The sequence below is a fragment of the Arvicola amphibius genome, chromosome 3 (genome assembly GCF_903992535.2).
Source record: "Arvicola amphibius chromosome 3, mArvAmp1.2, whole genome shotgun sequence".
Lineage (NCBI taxonomy): Eukaryota > Metazoa > Chordata > Mammalia > Rodentia > Cricetidae > Arvicola > Arvicola amphibius.
Genome location: NC_052049.1, coordinates 140,719,105 through 140,737,029, shown reverse-complemented (window position 1 = coordinate 140,737,029; position 17,925 = coordinate 140,719,105).

Genomic DNA, 17,925 nt, shown 5'->3' with positions numbered 1-17,925 from the left:
TAGGTAACAAAACAGCAGGCATATTATATATAAAGCCCTGTATAGGCCTCATAAATAAATGTATCAACAACATTTTCTACCACCAAAAATATACTCACTCACTTTTGTAGAGATAACTCTCAAGTGCCTAGAGCTAGGTGTTATGGTTTGAATGTGAAATGTATCTCCTAGACTCATATTTTTGAACACCTGGTCCCCGGCTGGTGGCTCTGTGTGGAAAAGTTGTGGAGTCTTTAGGAGGTGGATCCTCATAAGAGGTGTGGGTCACTGGAAGCTTTATAGGGAGCCCCCGCCACCGCTCCCCAACTGCTTGTTTACTTTCTGCTTCCTGACTCTAGATGTAACTGGACCAACCTGTTCCTGCCTGTTGCCATGTCAATCCCTGCCATCCCTGCCATCCCTGCCATGGTGGACTGTATTCCTCTGGAAATGGTAAGCCAAAATAAGTCCTTTCTCTCTTAAGTTGCTTTTGTTAAGGTGTTTTATCACACTGATGGGGAGGGAAGCTAAGCCGCAAGATATACAGTCTTCCCCGTTATCCAGCAGCGGAGTTCTTCCGTCTCATCACCTGAGGATACATGATCCAGTTACCTACAAAGTACTAACGTATGATAACAAAAAAGAAATGATACTACACTGGAAACCACTGTTTGAAAAATTAATAGTGGTAAATCCACAGCGGCCTACAAGTCCCAGCTTGTATCATATTCTGCTAGACAGTAAAGCAGCAATTTCCTGATGTGAGAAGGGAGGAAGCTCTTTGATCATCTGGATGCCCTGTGCTCTCTTCTTGGAGGAGCTCTCTTCTGGTCTTCCATAGTCACAGCTAGTGAGTAACAGGAAGACACTCCTCTAGGATCACACTCTTCAGCATTCTTTTTCCTTATACATTGGAGTCAGAAAACAAAAACAAAAAACCAGCCAGGCAGTGGTGACGCATGCCTGTAATCCCAGCACTCAGGAGACAGAGATAGGCAGATCTCTGTGAGTTCGAGGCCAGCCTGGTCTATAGAGCAAGTTCCAGGACCGTGAGAGCTGTTACAGAGAAACCCTGTCTACAAAAACAAAAACAAAGTAAAACCCAGTGCCCACTTTGGCAAAAATAACTAGATTTTACCAAAAACAGTTGTGATCTTCTTTTGTTGTATAGAATTGTTGCTATTAACCTGAGGTTAATCTTAATAAAGTCATGTGATTATCTCCATTGGAAGTGATGTTTCTCACTTACCCAATGCATTTAAGAATCAGAGTCAGTGAGTCAAGGTCCTGCCAAGACGGATGACCTGGTAGAAGGAGAGAACTGATTCCTACAAGTTCTCCTCCAGCCCCCATCAAGTGTCTCTCACACACAAATGTATAACAATAGTTAAGTTAGCCTTTTCTTTTTTTTTTTTTTTTTTTTTTTTTTTTTTTTTTTTTTTTTTTTTTGGATTTTATTTTATTTTATTTTTTTTTTTAATTTTTTTTTCTCATGGTTTATTTTTTTTTATATTTAAAAATTTCCATCTCCTTCCCTCCTCCTCCCCCCCCCTCCCCTCCCTCCCCTCCTTCTCCCCCTTCCCTCCCCTCCCCTCCACCCATACCTCCCCTCCCTCCCTCTCAAGGCCAAGGAGCCATCAGGGTTCCCCACTCTATGCTAAGACCAAGGTCCTCCCAACTCCCCCCAGGTCCAGGAAGGTGATCGACCAAGCTGAGAAGGCTCCCACAGAGCCCGTCCATGAAGAACAATCAGAGCCCAGAGCCATTGTCCTTTGCTTCTCAGTCAGCCCCCGCTGTTGGCCACACTCAGAGAGACGGGTTTGGTCGCATGATCCATCAGTCCCATTCCAACTGGAGTTGGTGATCTCCCATTAGTTCTGTCCCACCGTTTCCATGAGTGAACGCACCCCTCTCGTTCCTGACTTTCTCCCTCATGTTCTCGCTCCTTCTGCTCCTCATCGGGACCTTGGGAGCTCAGTCCAGTGCTCCAATGTGGGGCTCAGTCACCTTCCCCATCTGTCGCCAGCTGGAGGTTCCCTCACGGTCCTGACTTTCTTTCTCATGTTCTCTCTCCTTCTGCTCCTCATCAGGACCTTGGGAGCTCAGTCCGGTGCTCCAAGGTGGGGCTCTGTCATTTTCTTCATCTATCGTCAGGTGGAGATTCTATGGTGATATGCAAGAAATTCATCAGTATGGCTATAGGAACTGGCCTTTTCAGGCTCCCTCTCCTCAGCTGCCCAAGGAACTAACTGGGGGCGTCTCCCTGGACACCTGGGAACCCCTCTAGGGTCAAGTCTCTTGATAACCCTCAGGTAGCTCCTTAAATTAAGATATATGCTTCCCTGCTCTCATATCCACCCTTCCTATATCCCAAGCACCCCATTCCTCCGAGCTCCCCCCGCTCTCCCCTTCACACTTTTCTCTCCCCATCTTCCCTTGGCCCAGTCTTGCCCAACCCTCAATTTCCCAATTTTGCCTGGCGATCGTGTCTACTTCCAATATCCAGGAGGATTACTATATCTTTTTTGGGAGTTCACCTTCTTATTATCTTCTCAAGGATCCCAAACTTATAGGCTCGATGTCCTTTAATCATGGCTAGAAACCGAATATGAGTGAGTACATCCCATGTTCATCTTTATGGGTCTGGGTTACCTCACTCAGAATAGTGTTTTCTATTTCCATCCATTTGCCTGCAAAATTCAAGATGTCATTGTTTTTTACCGCTGAGTAGTATTCTAGCATGTATATATTCCACAGTTTCTTCATCCATTCTTCCACTGAAGGGCATCTAGGCTGTCTCCAGGATCTGGCTATTACAAATAATGCTGCTATGAACATAGATGAGCATATGCTTTTGTTGTATGATTGGGCATCTCTTGGGTAGATTCCCAATAGTGGAATTGCTGGGTCCTGGGGTAGGTTGATCCCGAATTTCCTGAGAAACCGCCACACTGCTTTCCAAAGTGGTTGCACAAGTTTGCATTCCCACCAGCAATGGATGAGTGTGCCCCTTACCCCACAACCTCTCCAGCAAAGGTTATTATTGGTGTTTTGGATTTTAGCCAATCTGACAGGTGTAAGATGATATCTCAAAGTTGTTTTGATTTGCATTTCCCTGATAGCTAGGGAGGTTGAGCATGACCTTAAGTGTCTTTTGGCCATTCGAACTTCTTCTGTTGAGAATTCTCTGTTCAGTTCATCGCCCCATTTTTTAATTGGGTTAATTGGCATTTTACCGTCTAGTCTCTTGAGTTCCTTATATATTTTAGAGATCAGACCTTTGTCAGTTGCAGGGTTGGTGAAGATCTTTTCCCAGTCAGTAGGCTGCCTTTGTGTCTTAGTGACAATGTCCTTTGCTTTACAGAAGCTGCTCAACTTCAGGAGGTCCCATTTATTCAATGTTGCCCTTAAAGTCTGTGCAGCTGGGGTTATGCATAGGAAACGGTTCCCTGTGCCCATTTGTTGTAGAGTACTTCCCACTTTCTCCTCTATCAATCTCAATGTGTTCAAATTAATATTGAGGTCTTTAATCCATTTGGACTTGAGTTTTGTGCATGGTGATAGATATGGATCTACTTTCATTCTTCTACAGGTTGACATCCAGTTATGCCAGCACCATTTGTTGAAGATGCCCTCTTTTTTCCATTGTGTACTTTTGGCTCCTTTATCAAAAATCAGGTGTTCATAGGTTTGTGGTTTAAGATCCGGGTCTTCTATACGATTCCATTGGTCAACTTCTCTGTTCTTATGCCAATACCAAGCCGTTTTCAATACTGTAGCTCTGTAATAGAGTTTGAAGTCAGGGATGGTAATGCCTCCAGAAGTACCTTTATTGTATAAGATTTTTTTGGCTATCCTGGGTTTCTTGTTTTTCCATATAAAGTTGATTATTGTCCTCTCAATCTCTGTGAAGAATTTTAATGGGACCTTGATTGGGATTGCATTGAATCTATAGATTGCTTTTGGTAGAATTGCCATTTTTACTATGTTGATCCTCCCAATCCACGAGCAGGGGAGATCCTTCCATTTTCTGGTATCCTCTTCAATTTCTTTCTTCAAAGACTTAAAGTTCTTGTCAAATAAATCCTTCACTTCCTTGGTTAGCGATACTCCCAGATAAGTTAGCCTTTTCTAATCTTTTCCTAGCCTCTGGCTGTAGCAAAAGTAATTTTGAAGAAAACCTGCTGATTAAGAGTTCTGTTATTAAACTTTTATTTTTATTCTGTTTCATAAGTATGAGGTTTTTTGGCTGCATGTATGTCTGTGGACCACTTGGCATGCCTGATGCCTGTGGAGGCCAGAAGAGGAGTCACGGATGGTGGTTAACTGCCGTGTGGGTGCTGGGAAACAAACCTTAGTCCTCTGCAAGAGCAGCGAGTGCTCTTAACCTCTGACCATCTCTCCATCCAGATATCAGACTTTTTCAAGTGAGGAATATGTGTCTGCCACACTCTACTCCTCAACCATCCGCATGCCCCGTTCTGGTACTTATGCTGAGTGTAAGTAGCCTGGCCTTTGCTGTCTAGATTTAGTGCACCTTTTACAGTACACTTTTAATTCTTTGTAAGCCTCCAGTGTTTGCATCTGACCAGTTCCACAAGGGGAAGAACCCAAAGCTGAATGTTTGCTGTTGTTTAAACCGCAATCTTGACTCTAATGCTATTAGTACTTTTGTCTTTTAGTGATAGACCTTGCTAGTCTCCTGGCTTCTAATTTGCTTTCTGCCTGAGGACAATTTGGCAGTGTTCTCTCAGGGCGTCTCCAATCCTTTATGGCCCCAGATTATTAAAATTTTTGTCATTTTTTATTTTACTCTGTAAGCAAAAAATAGTCACTCATTACAAAGTGATTCTTTTCTGCCTTAGATAAATCAACCTCAGTCTTAAATTTAACTCTCTCATAGGGCCTTATTAAAAGCTAGGAAGTAATACTTGATGTTTTCTAGAATCTAAGCTTTAAATAACAATCTCTTTTATATTTAATGCTTGATAGGCACATGTTCTGAATACCAGTATACAGTAAGTACTGATTTAGCCAAGCTCAGGATAGATGAAGTCTTTTCTGGATCAACCAGTTCAGTAGTGTGGATTTTTCTCTAGCAATTTCCCACTCTTGATACTAATTTATGAATCATTAGAAATATCTTAATTGCAGATGACAAAATAAAAGGACACAATACAAACTGATTTATTGGGGTGGGGGAATTGAACATTGGCTCACATAACTAAAAAAAAAATCCAGTGATATATTTAACTTAAGGCGTAGCTTGCTTCAAGGGCATAAGCAATGCCATTAGAATTTTATTCCTTTTCATCTCTTGGCACTGTGCTCTGAGTTGGCTTCCTTCTCAGGCTCCATGTGGTGGCTCCTGGCAGCTCCAGTTCACATAATCCTTACTGTTAGCAATCTCAGTGGAAGAGTACATATCACTTTGCTGTGTGTGCCAGCAATGGTCTTCTTACATTTGCTGGCTCTGATTAGGACACACAGAACAATACAGTGTATCAGACCTGATTTGCATGGCTACTCACGTTGTTGAGGGAGGACTCAACACCACCTAAAAGACACTGAGAGAAACATCAGATCATGATTATCAGGAAAAGGGTGAATAGATACTGAGTGGCAGCACAGAAACAAACAAAAAACCAGATGTGTCTCATTAGACACCAATGTCTGTTTCCAATGTGTTGGTTTTATCTCCTTCTCTGGACTGTCAGTGTCCCAGGAGCAGGATCTCACACTATTCTGTCTTCCTAGTGCCAACCCAGGAGGCAGTCCTTAGAGACTAGATGCTTGCTGTTCTCTCCTCCTGTTACTAGAGAGGACACACTAAAAGAGGACCAGTTTACAGAGGTGTGGGAAGGGCTAAAAGAATCAACAAGGAATGATAAAGCTCTGAAAGACTGGCAGTCTGGGAGGCATAAAGCCTAAAGGAATGGGGAAGAGAGCTTTAAGTGGAATCTGGGAGAAGCTGTAGCTGGGAAGGAGATGTCTGACAAGAGCTGTGACTATAAATAGAGAAATGTAGCCAACTGCCAAATGTGGTCCAGTAAAGGACTGGGGAAAACACATTTGTCTTCTTTCTATCCTCTAAACTTCTGTTGGAACCTCCCGTGAGCTAAACCCAATCAGAAACCAGAGGGCTTAAGGGATAGAATCTGCAGAACGCAGCTTCCAGCATAAAGCAAGGCAAATAGGATGAAAAGTGGGCCTGGAAGAACAGGGAAAATGATCAATATGTCTCTACCTTGTCCCACAGAACAACTCCCAGTAAAAGGAACCCCTATTATATGCTGATGATATAGAATGGATATATCAGGAGAATACAGTTTTATCCTTTTCAACAAGTTTGTTAGACATGTGGTTTAATTTTATTAACATTAGATTTTAACATTCATGAATTCATATAACAGAAGAAGTCTTTTGTGAGCCAGTGTAGTTAGAAAGCTATTATTGTTCTGATATGAAACTCCTTGAGAATATTATACCTGGCAATCCATCAGGAAGCAGTAGCTCAGCGCTTGTCAAGGAGTGACAAATTTGATAAATGTTTGATGATTTTTAAAACTGATTGAATGCATAAATTAAAATATCTGAAGCCAGAGACTGTAAAGAGACCAATAGTTGTGTTCTACTTATTGGAGCTTGATGCCGTAGAACTCTACAGTTCTCCTGTCCTGTCTCTTGGCATCAAAGTTGCTAATGGAGGTTTGATCTCTTAGAAGAGATCAAACTGCAATAAATTATCAATCTCTAGTAGTAACATGTTCCATAATTAATTTTCATGCTAATAAATCCACCATGAAGTATTTCAGTTAATGATCCATTATGTTTTTAGTCTGGAGGTAGGTTTTCTTCATGGATGTGCTCTTCAGGTTTAAAAAAATAAATATACTTTCCTCATTATATAAGCTAGTATTATGAAGTCCCAGTCCAAATTGTTTTTTTTTTTTTTTTTAGTGGAATTCATGTCACAGTCAAGCCGAAAGTGCATATTCTTGTTCTTTGGCAATCTTGTACATGTGGGCTCCTGCTTTCATGGGTATCACCATTCATTTATTTATTCAGCAAACATTATAATGTAGGTACCATGTGTCACCATAGCCCATGCCCTTACGGTGCTTATTTTCAGAGTTAAATGAAAACCATAATTTTCAGCAATTCTTTCAGAATTAAATGAGACCCTGAATTAATTGTCTAAATAGCTGTAAAAAATAAATATTCTGATTTACAAAGTCTGGGGTGTCACTAGAATACATTTCTAACCATGCCCTAAGTTAAGACAATGTTGATCTGCAGACCACACTGGGAGAGTAAGGGTGCATTTATTCAACCGTCATAACAATACCCTTATCAATATTGGATTTTTGTTATTGTTGCTATCTGATTCTATTTTCATATACTTACTGTGTGCAAAATACTGTTCTATATATTGCAGAAATTTTGGAGAAGTCACTACACAACAGAAAAAGCTAGTTTGGTACATACTATGGTTATATGAATCTATTTAAACGAAATATCCAGAAATGGCAAAACTATCATGACAAAATTAGATAGTTGGTTACTCTGGCTAGAGAGGGGTGCAGGGGTTAACTGTAAATCGTTAAAAGGGGTCCTATTGAACCGATAATATTTTTTTTTTTAAAAAAGAGACCACTGTAATGGCTGTATAACTTGGTAAACATACTAAAATTCATTGAGATGAATAAAATTTGTATGTAAACACCTCAATAAATCTCAGATAATTTTGATACAACGTGAACAAATGCAGTAGAAACATGTAGTCTTGGCTTCCATTGACAGGGTACTAGAGCTGATAAAAGCGATTTGCCCAAAGTCACGTAAGTAATTGGTTGCAGCATATTAATCTGTTTTATTGAGGCAGAAGTCTTAGTCAGAAATTTAGCTGCCAAGGAGAGGTATGTCAGCAAATTGATCCCCTTTCACCAAGATGTTACCCTTCTCTCAGAATTGCCACCTTCCCAGAGACAGAGCTCATCCTAAGTGTTGACCTCCTGGAACTGAAGTACCCCAACTGCCAGATGCAAGTCACAAGTGGGGTGGCTTCTGGCAGATCCTTTGGCTTCATCAGAATTTCTAGTTTGCAGCAGCAGCAGCAGCAGCAGCAAACAGCCCTATTTTGTCAGTAGCTAAGGGGTCGGGCAGGCCACACCAACATGAAGACTGGGAATCAAGCTCAAATCTGGGCATCTAAGAACAATCCCCATAAACCATGAATAGCAGGAACCCAATGAGGGCACTGCTGAACATGGTAGAATCCAGCATGACTCTGGGAACTCAATCTGGGCATACATGCACTGTTGCAAGAGAAGACTGGCTAATCTCCTTGTTTTTCCTTTGTGTTACTGTTCTGGGCAAGGTCATGCAGCTGCTCCTGACTAGGGAAAGGCAGACTGTTCACCCAAGTCTCAGCTGCAAGGAAGGATGAAGGGAGTAAATAGGCAACAAATAAAATCTCCCCACCCCTAAACTGGTATGTACTATAGCCATTCACAAATAGAGGTCCAGGGACCAGTCCCATCAAAATCACCTGAAGGCTTGTCAGAAGTGGAGAGTCTGGGCTGGGGAGTCAGTGTGAGCAGGAAGACCTGTGTTAAATCCACAGAACCTACATAGAAAAGAAGTCAGGCATAGTGACACATGTATGTAATCACAGCACTGGCCAGGCAGAGACCGGTAGATCCCGGGGACTCTTTGCTAGCCAGACTAGCCTACTTAGCTAGTTTCAGGTCAGTAAGAGACCCTGTCCTAAATAATAATAATAATAATAATAATAATAATAATAATAATAATGTAAAATAAAATAAAAACCCATACCCCCAAGACAAAAAAACAAAACAAAAAGCTCAAGGGGATGGCATCTTAGGATCGAAGCCTGAGGTAGTAGCACTTGTGAATGTGTGTGTGTGTGTGTGTTGTGTTCATACACACAAACAGAGGGAGGACAGGATTTTGAGGGGGGGGCTGTTCCAGAGCTTCAGAAGTGGGACCTGCTAGCTAATAATGTCCTAAGAAGTTTGAGAAATGTCGTTCTGTTATGGAACATGCAGTTCTTTTTAACTCTCAAAAATCAGTTATCCTTGTATTCTACTCATCCACAGAACTCTGTGTATGGTTTTTCCTTTTTCCTTTTTCCTTTTTTCTTTCTTTCTTTTTTTTTTTTTCGAGACAGGATTTCTCTGTAGCTTTTGGAGCCTGTCCTGGAGCTAGCTCTTGTAGACCAGCCTGGCCTCAAACTCACAGAGATCTGCCTGTCTCTGCCTCCCGAGTGTTGGGATTAAAGGTGTGCACCACCACAGCCCGGCAGAACTGTGTTTAATAGAGTTAAATTTGAAATAAACGACAAGTAATTTTTCTCTTTTTGTTTGTTTGTTTGTTTTTTGAGACAAGGTTTCTCTGTAGCTTTGGTGCCTGTCCCAGAACTAGCTCTTGTAGACCAGGCTCGCCTCGAACGCACAGAGATCCACCTGCCTCTGCCTCCCGAGTGCTGGGATTAAAGGTGTGTGCCACCACGGCCCACCAAATAATTTTTGAGAATAGGAATATTCCTTGGATCTGGGCAGTGGTGACACATACCTTTAATCCCACCTCTTGGGAGGTAGAGGCAGTAGGATCTTTGTGAGTTTGAGGCCAGCCTGGTCTACAGAGCTAGTTCTAGTACAGCCAGGGATACACATAGAAACCCTGTCTCGAAAAATAAAAAAAAAAAAAGGAATGTTTCACGGAAGCCGGGTATGCTGGTACATGCCTTTAATCCTAGCACTTGAGAGTCAGGACCAAGTAGATCTCTGGGAGTTCAAGAGCAGCTTGAGTTTATAGTGAGTTCTAGGTCAGCCAGGGCTACCTACTGACATTGTCTACAAACAAACAAACAAACAAATTAAAATAAATAAAGAAAAATGTTCCTTGGAGTATTGGGAGACATTTTTATACTAAAATTTAGATTGAAAATTAAGCCAGCATCCTCTATTTTATCCCTATAGTTAACATAAATGAATAAAAGGAAAGGGATGTTAATTGGCTACAAGACTGTGTTGGAGCCGGGCGGTGGTGGCGCACGCCTTTAATCCCAGCACTCGGGAGGCAGAAGCAGGCAGATCTCTGTGAGTTCGAGACCAGCCTGGTCTACAAGAGCTAGTTCCAGGACAGGCTCTAAAGCTGCAGAGAAACCCTGTCTCGAAAAAAAAAATAAAAGACTGTGTTGGTACCAGTGTTCTGTTTTGAACCAGAAAACGCAAAGTTTCGTGAAAGCTGAGCATGGAAACGGCAGTTTCAAGCCCACTTTGAATTCCACTCAAGTATTTTATGCTTGTGACTCCTTTTAATTTGAAGAATGAATGCAAAGTAAGGCAAGCTGTGTGTGTGAGTGTGTGTGTGTGTGTCCAGAGGACAGCCTTCTGGGTTGTTCTTTAGGGACTGTCCACCATTTTGTTGCTGTTGTTTTGAGCCAGCGTCTCTCCCCAGCCTGAAACTCACCAAGTATGCTAAGAAGGCTGGCCGGCAAGCGCCAGGGACCTGCCTGTCTCCATCTTCCCAGGGTTGGGAGTTACAATCATACCAACCTTCTGCGTGTGTGTTCTGGAGATCTGATTCTGGGCCTCAGGCTTGCAAGGCAAACCCCTTCATTGATTGAGCTAACCCCTAGCTCAGGTTTTTAAAACATACACATGGTGCAAACAGAATGATGCCGAGAAGTGCCATGTGGCCCCTGCACGTAAGAGACATGCAAATTCATAAAGTCTTCCATATTTGTTGTAGGTGCTACCTCCTCCCCGTTTTGCCAGGGAGAGAGCATGGCCGTTATTTGTCTCAGTCTTTCCCTTCTGGTTTTCTCTTGGCAGTCACTTGGGTTTTTTTTTTTTTTTGTTGTTGTTTGTTTGTTTTAGAATTCCTGTTCTGGAAAATAAAATATATCCATGAATTGCAAGTCATTTAACGTGAATGGTTTTGATTAATAACATGTTTATTTTTACAGAATTAGACTGTGAACTAGTAAGTAAAGGAAATGATGGCAGGCATTCCTGGCTTAAGTCTTGAGACTATTAGAATTTCATTTTCTCCTAAAGAAAGGAGTTGCTTAGGGGCTGAAGAGGAGTTGGCTCAGTGGTTAAGAGCACTGATTGCTCTTGCAGATGACTGCAGTTCGATTCCCAGCGCCCATGTGGCAGTTCACCAAGTGTACCTCCAGCTCCAGGGATCCAACACTGCCTTCTGGTTTCCAAGAACACTGCGTGCACTTGTTACATGAACATATGTGCAAAGAACCTATACACACAGAATAAAAATAAATTTCTTAAATATGTTGTTGTCTATGCCCAAGAGTTTTAGAAAACAGTGGCTTACAATTCTCTGGGAAAGAGACAGATTGTGTGATATATCAATCACATTAGAAATAGCACGCCCGAGGGGACTGGAGTGATGTCTCAGTGGTTAAAAGCACTTGCTGCTCTTGCAGAGGATCCAGGTTCGGTTCCCAGAACCCACCTTGGGTGTCTCATGCCTGCAACAACTCCAGCTGCAGGGGATCTGATGCTTCTGGCCCCTGCAGGCCCTGGCATTCACATGCACATTCCCACACGTGACACACACACACAAAATTAAGAAATAAGTACATAAAAGGAGCATCACATTAAATTATAGAAAACTACTATAAAAATATACACCAGTTGCATCAATTTAGAAGGTAGTTTAATTCGCTTTAATGTTTAGTCATCCAATTCAACCAGCCAAATAGGACATTTGGGGTAGTTTCAGGAGTGACTTCCATTTCATCACTTTTCGTGTAGTTATAAGAGTGGCTGGCCATACACTTCAGCATCCTTTCACCAAGGTTTACAGTTCCCAGAAATAGATTAGCTTTAGGGACTGGTAAGCGTTAGGGACTAAACATAAGGACCTTCTCTTCTCCCTAGCCACCGGAGGTTTTAAAGTGGGCTTATTGCCACTGTTTAATGTATTATTTGCAAAGTGCCATCCTAGATAGGCGAAGGATGGATTTGCTCTTGGAGAGACTGGAATTCAATTCCCAGCACCCATGTCAAGCAGTTCAAAACTACTTGTAACACTACCTCCAGGGGAATCTGATGCCTCTGGCCTCCACAAGCACTTTCACTTTCACACGCGTATCCACACACATACACATAATTAAAAAAATCTTTAATGTACAAATATGTATATAGTTTCATCGTGTATTTTACTAATTCTTTATCTCCATCCAATTGAGCAATGTTCATACATATCTTTCATTGCATATCCTTGGCATTGATCATTCTGTTTCCTGTTATTTATTTATTTATTTATTTATATTATTATTATTATTTGTAGGGCTAGGGATTCACCCAGTGCTCTCTCAGTAAGCGCTACTCACTTCATTATGTTTTAAAAATATTCTTCTATTTTAAGGTTTATTTTATTTTCATTTATGTGCATGTGTGTGCATATATCTGATATGAATATGTGGATATACATGTGGGTGCCTGAAAAAAGCATTCGATCACTTGGAGATGGAGCTATAGGCAGCTGTGAGGCTTTCCCTATAGGTGATGAGAACCGAACTCTGGCAAGTGCTCTTAATTGCTGTGCCGTCTTCTCTAGCCTCTTAAAAACATTCTTATTGTTGTTGTTTTATTGTTTTTTGTTTGTTTTTCTGAGACAGGGTTTCTCTCCAGGGCGGTGGTGGCGCACACCTGCCTTTAATTCCAGCACTTGGAAGGCAGAGGCAGGCAGACCTCTGTGAGTTCGAGGAAAGCCTGGTCTACAGAGTGAGTTCCAGGACAGGCTCCAAAAGTTACAGAGAAAAACCCTGTCTCCAAAAACCAAAACCAACAACTACAACAAAACCCCCAAAACTTATTAACATGTTTCTCATTTCTCATGTTGCCTTTGTTTTTTTGATAGCTAAATATGCATATTAGCCATTGTAAATCTTTTTCATGAATATTCTATTGTATGCTTTGTCATTTGAACAGTCTGTCCACTGTGTTTAAATTTTTGTATCTGTTTAATTAAGAGAATAACCAAGCATCATGGGCCCATTTAGACACTGAGTGAGTCAGCTTTAAGGAGATCGCACTGCAGTGCCGACAGCTACCTCTCACTAGAGCATAAGTCCTCTTCCCCTCCCCCAGAGTCTCCTGTCTTACCTATTAGCTCATACTAGTCAGCCCTGTATTTCAAACAGCTCTGGTTCTCTTTGTGTACCTATCCATAAATCAGCTCAATTCTACAGATGGCGCTAAAAGCAACACAGTTGGTATTATTGATGGGCCAGCACCATTCTTGTGCTCTGTCCTTCTGGGACCAGTAGTCTTTGAGGTGGCCAGGAACAGAAGACTGATATGTGGTGAAGAGACCCCTGTTTCTCAGAGAGAAGTTAACAGATCCTTTGGGGATATGTGTATGATTTTGACTTCTCATTAGCATTGTGAGCTCCAATGAAGTGTGACTGACAGTTACATAAGTCAATACAAGAGCACTTTGGGAGAGCCGAGTTTCAAATTTTTTTTCTTATAGATTAGGGCTTCTGCTCTTTCAGAACTCACTGGGAAAACAAATCAGAGCACTCTTGATTCAAGGAATGAATGCAACGAAGCTGCATCTCTAGGAAAACTGTCGTGGCTAAAAGGGAAATAAAATGCTACATTTGTTGATCAAGTAAAGCATAACTGGAGGAAAAGAAAGCCCATCCTAGACACTTGTCAATGCTTTCATTTTCCCTTCATCTGGAGTTTGTGTTTTTATAAAGACAAAGGCAGCTTTACAGATTTACAACGCAAAGAACATTTAATACCACAAAGCATTTTTCATGAGATGTTGGGAAATATCAGTATGGACTGCACCAGACAAACAGAAGTAAGAGGAAGAGAGTGACCAAATGAATCACTTCCATCCTCTATTACCGGGCTTTCATTCCCAACTTAGTGGAAGTTGGTGTCTTCCTTGGAAGATGGGTCAGTCAGTTTTTGCCAAACAAGCATGAGAACTTAAATTTGAATCCCAGATTCCACATAATATGCCAGGTGGTGGCTGGGTGGTGGCAGCACATGCCTTTAATCCCAGCACTTGGGAGGCAGAGGCAGGTGGATTTCTGTGAGTTTGAGGCCAGCGTGTTTTACATAGTGAGTTTCAGGACAGCCAGGACTGTTTCAGAGAAACCCTGTCTCGAAGAACAAACAAACAAACAAAAGCCATGTATGGTGGTGGTCCATGTCTGTTGTCCCAGCACTGGGAGGTGGAGACAGGCAGATTCCTGGGGCACATTGACTGACCAGCCTACGTGAATCAGTGAACCCCAGATTTAGGTGAGAGATGCTGTCCCAGAGGAGGTGCATGGTATGTAAGGAGCAACAGCCAAGGTTGACCTCTGGGCTCCACATATGCATTCACAAACATGCCATTGCACCCACATGAATGTACACATATACCCCAAAATAATAATAGCAAAATAAAATATGACCTATATTCTAAAAAGATAGGTAAAATTTCTCTAGTGTTCTTTTTTATCATACTACTGAATATAGTTCAAGGGCTTAAGGTGATATATTGAAAGATTAGAAACAATAAAAAAATCCTGTAGGCTTATAATGCAGATAAAACAGGAAAAATTATAGTCGATACTTGGATTTGGAGATGTATGTGCCAGTCACCAAGGTTTCCTTTGTAATTGCACTAAGATGCTGGTGTGGTGAAATTAGAAATGCAATGAGCAGTTCCAAGATGGAACATTTCTGAGGACTGTGAGGACAGTTGTGCCTTCACTTCCCTAAAAAAAAAAAATGGATTATTTCAGTAGTTCTCAACCTTTGGGTCATGACCCCCTCAGAGCCGCATGTCAGATATGTACATTATGATTCATAATGGTAGTAAAATTACAGTTATGAAGTAGCCATGAGATAATCTTATGGTTGGGAGAATTAAAAGGTCGCAGTATTAGGAAGGTTGAAGACCACTGGATTATTAACTGAAATTTAAATCAATAAAACCAGTTCAGATGACTCAGTGAAATGAACTTCAAGAGAGTGTATACTTGCATTGAAAATATAATTTTTATTTAATTATTAAATAATGCTAAGTGACTGTTGACTAGAAAGGATTTTTTTATTTACTTGTTTTGAGAGAGTCTCATGATGTAGCCCTGGCTATCCTGGAACTCCCTATGGAGACCAGACCAGGCTCCCTTTAAACATTCACACACAAATGAATACTGGTGCGTGAGGAGGCCAGAGGTATGGCATCCCCTGGGAGCTGACATTACGGATGGTTGTGAGCCAACTCATACGGGTGCTGGGAACCAGACTCAGGTTCTTTGCAAGAGCAGTACATAACTGCTAAACCACCTTTCCAAAGCCACAAGATATGTTATTAATATAAAAAACAGCCTTTCCCCTTGAAGACTTCTTAGCTGAGGGAGATGAATATACATATTGAGAGTGCTGATTATGTATTTTGATAGTGAATGTTAAAATAAACAGAAAATTAACTTGAATAGACTGATTGTAAAGTAGCAATGACTTGTAAAAGAAAAAAAAGCATTATGTGATCTCAGACATCCATGAGGGCTGAACTATTGCCCTTTTTCTTCCCAGCAGCAATGACTTTGGCATCTACCAGCACTTTGGCTATTCTGAATGCATGTGTATTCGCTTCTGCACTGTAGGATCTTGTTAAGTGCTCTTGCTGGTGGCCTCTATCTACTTAAGGTAAATACGACCTGGTGGTCCAAATCCTATGCACCCTCATTATTGACTCCTACCGTAGAGTCCCCAGCTCTAGCATACACCAGAGTCACAGGGAGCCTCAGACGCAGTTGGCGCTCAAGAACCTGCATCTCTAATTAGTTGCCAGGTGACAGGGATGCTATGTGTCCAGATTTTTACTTTAATTTACCTTGAGTACATGCTTTTTGTTTCTTTGTTTTGTTTTTATTTTTTGAGACAGGGTTTCTCTGTGTAACCATCCTGGCTGTCCTGGAACTCGCTCTGTATGTAGACCAGGCTAGCCTTGATCTCACTGAGATCCTCCTGCCTCTGCCCCCCAAGTGCTGGGATTAAAGGTGTGCACCACCAATTGCCTGGTCATCCCCCCTCCCATGGCATGCTTTTCTGTTTATCTGTCTTCATATATTATGGACATTTTACAATTTTTAAATTTTATGTGTATAGGGTTTTGCTTGGATGTATATGTCTGTGTACTCCTTCCTTGCCTCTCAGTGGAGGCCAGAAAATGGGGGAACAAATCCCCCGGAATTTGTTGTATATGGCTCTGAATCACCATGTGTATGCTGGGAATTGAGCCCTGGTCCAGAGCAGCCAGTGCTCTTAACTCTGGAGTCATTTCTCCAGCCCTGCACTGTAGTGGACATTTGATGAACAAGTTCACTCTGATAACTCACAGTTTCTTAGATTATTTCATGGGTGGTGATTCCTTTTTTTCCTTTCCACTTTATTTTATTTTTTTGGATTTAAACATCCTGTAGTAATCTTCTCTTTTTTTCTGTGGAATTTCCTTAACTTCTTTTCCAATACCTCTAAGTCCTCACCTCTACTATTGTAAACTCTTGTTTACTTTTCTTTTTTCCTTCCTTCCTTCCTTCCTTCCTTCCTTCCTTCCTTCCTTCCTTCCTTCCTTCCTTCCTTCCTGTCTGTCTTTTTTTCTTTTTTGTTTCTTGAGACAGGGTTTCTCTGTACTTTTTGGAGCCTGTCCTGGAACTAGCTCTTGTAGATCAGACTGGCCTTGAACTCACAGAGATCCACCTGACTCTGCCTCCCAAGTGCTGGGATTAAAGGTGTATTTGAGTGTCAATGGAGGCCTGAAGAGATCCCCTAGAACTAGAGTGACAGGTGTTTGTGAGCTCTCTAATATGGGTCCTGTGAATCAAACTCGGCTCTTCTGGAGAATCCATATTCTCAATACTTTTTGCTTTCTTGTTTTCCTAAAGAAAAAAGTTCAGTCTAATTTTGTTTCATGACTGCAATTCTCTTGAACACTCATAAAGCATGACCTCCCCACACCTCTTTTTCCTTGTGCTGTCTATTTCTACCACCCTTGGTCACTTCTTTGTTTTCTGTCTTCCATGAGAAAGGCTTCCCTCAGAAGTGTGATAGCCTTTGGGTATCTGCTCATATTGAAGAAAAAGGCTCCAGTATTTCTGATAATCAGAAACTGAGTGAGAAGATAGGAGACACGTAAGGGCAAACTTACCTCAGAATGATCTGTTTAGGACTTGGAGGTGGGATCAGTGGCAGAGTACTTGGCTTGCATGTGTGAGTTCAATCTCCAGTATTGACAAAAAGAGAAAGGAAAGTAAGAGAATAAAACATATAATGGTTTGGCTTTGAGCTTATAGTTCAGGAATTTTCCATGTCCTCATCTTATTTGTTTATAGCCTAAGGGCAATTTTTCCTTCTTTCCTTTCTGAAATATGCTTTTCTTTTCTTCTTTTCTTTCTTTTTTGTCTTTTTTTTTGGTTTTGTTTTTTGAGGCAGGGTTTTTCTCTGTCACCCTGGTTGTCCTGGAACTTGCTGGAGATCCACCTGCCTCTGCCTCCCTAGTGTTGGGCTCAAAGGTGTGAGCCACCACCTCCCAGCTAGTTTAAGGACAACTTTATTAGTGTTTGAGAGAAAAACAACGGGGCAGGCAAGCTGTAAATCTTCACAGCTGCTAGAGAGGAAGGAGTTGGAGACAGGGAAGAATCTTGCTTTTAAGAAAGTAGGTAGGGTGAAAATCCAGTCAGGTCAGCAAGCAGCTCCATGGCAGTAGGGGAGCGAAGCATCAGAGAAAGTGAGAGAACCTGAAATGTCTAGAAAGCACTCTTAGGTTTTGGGCTAGTGTAGAAGTTAGCTCTATTTGGGAAATAACCAGGCTAGCTAAAGGATAAGACAATTATATTTTTATTTATTATAAGGGGAAAACTCACGAAACAGGAAC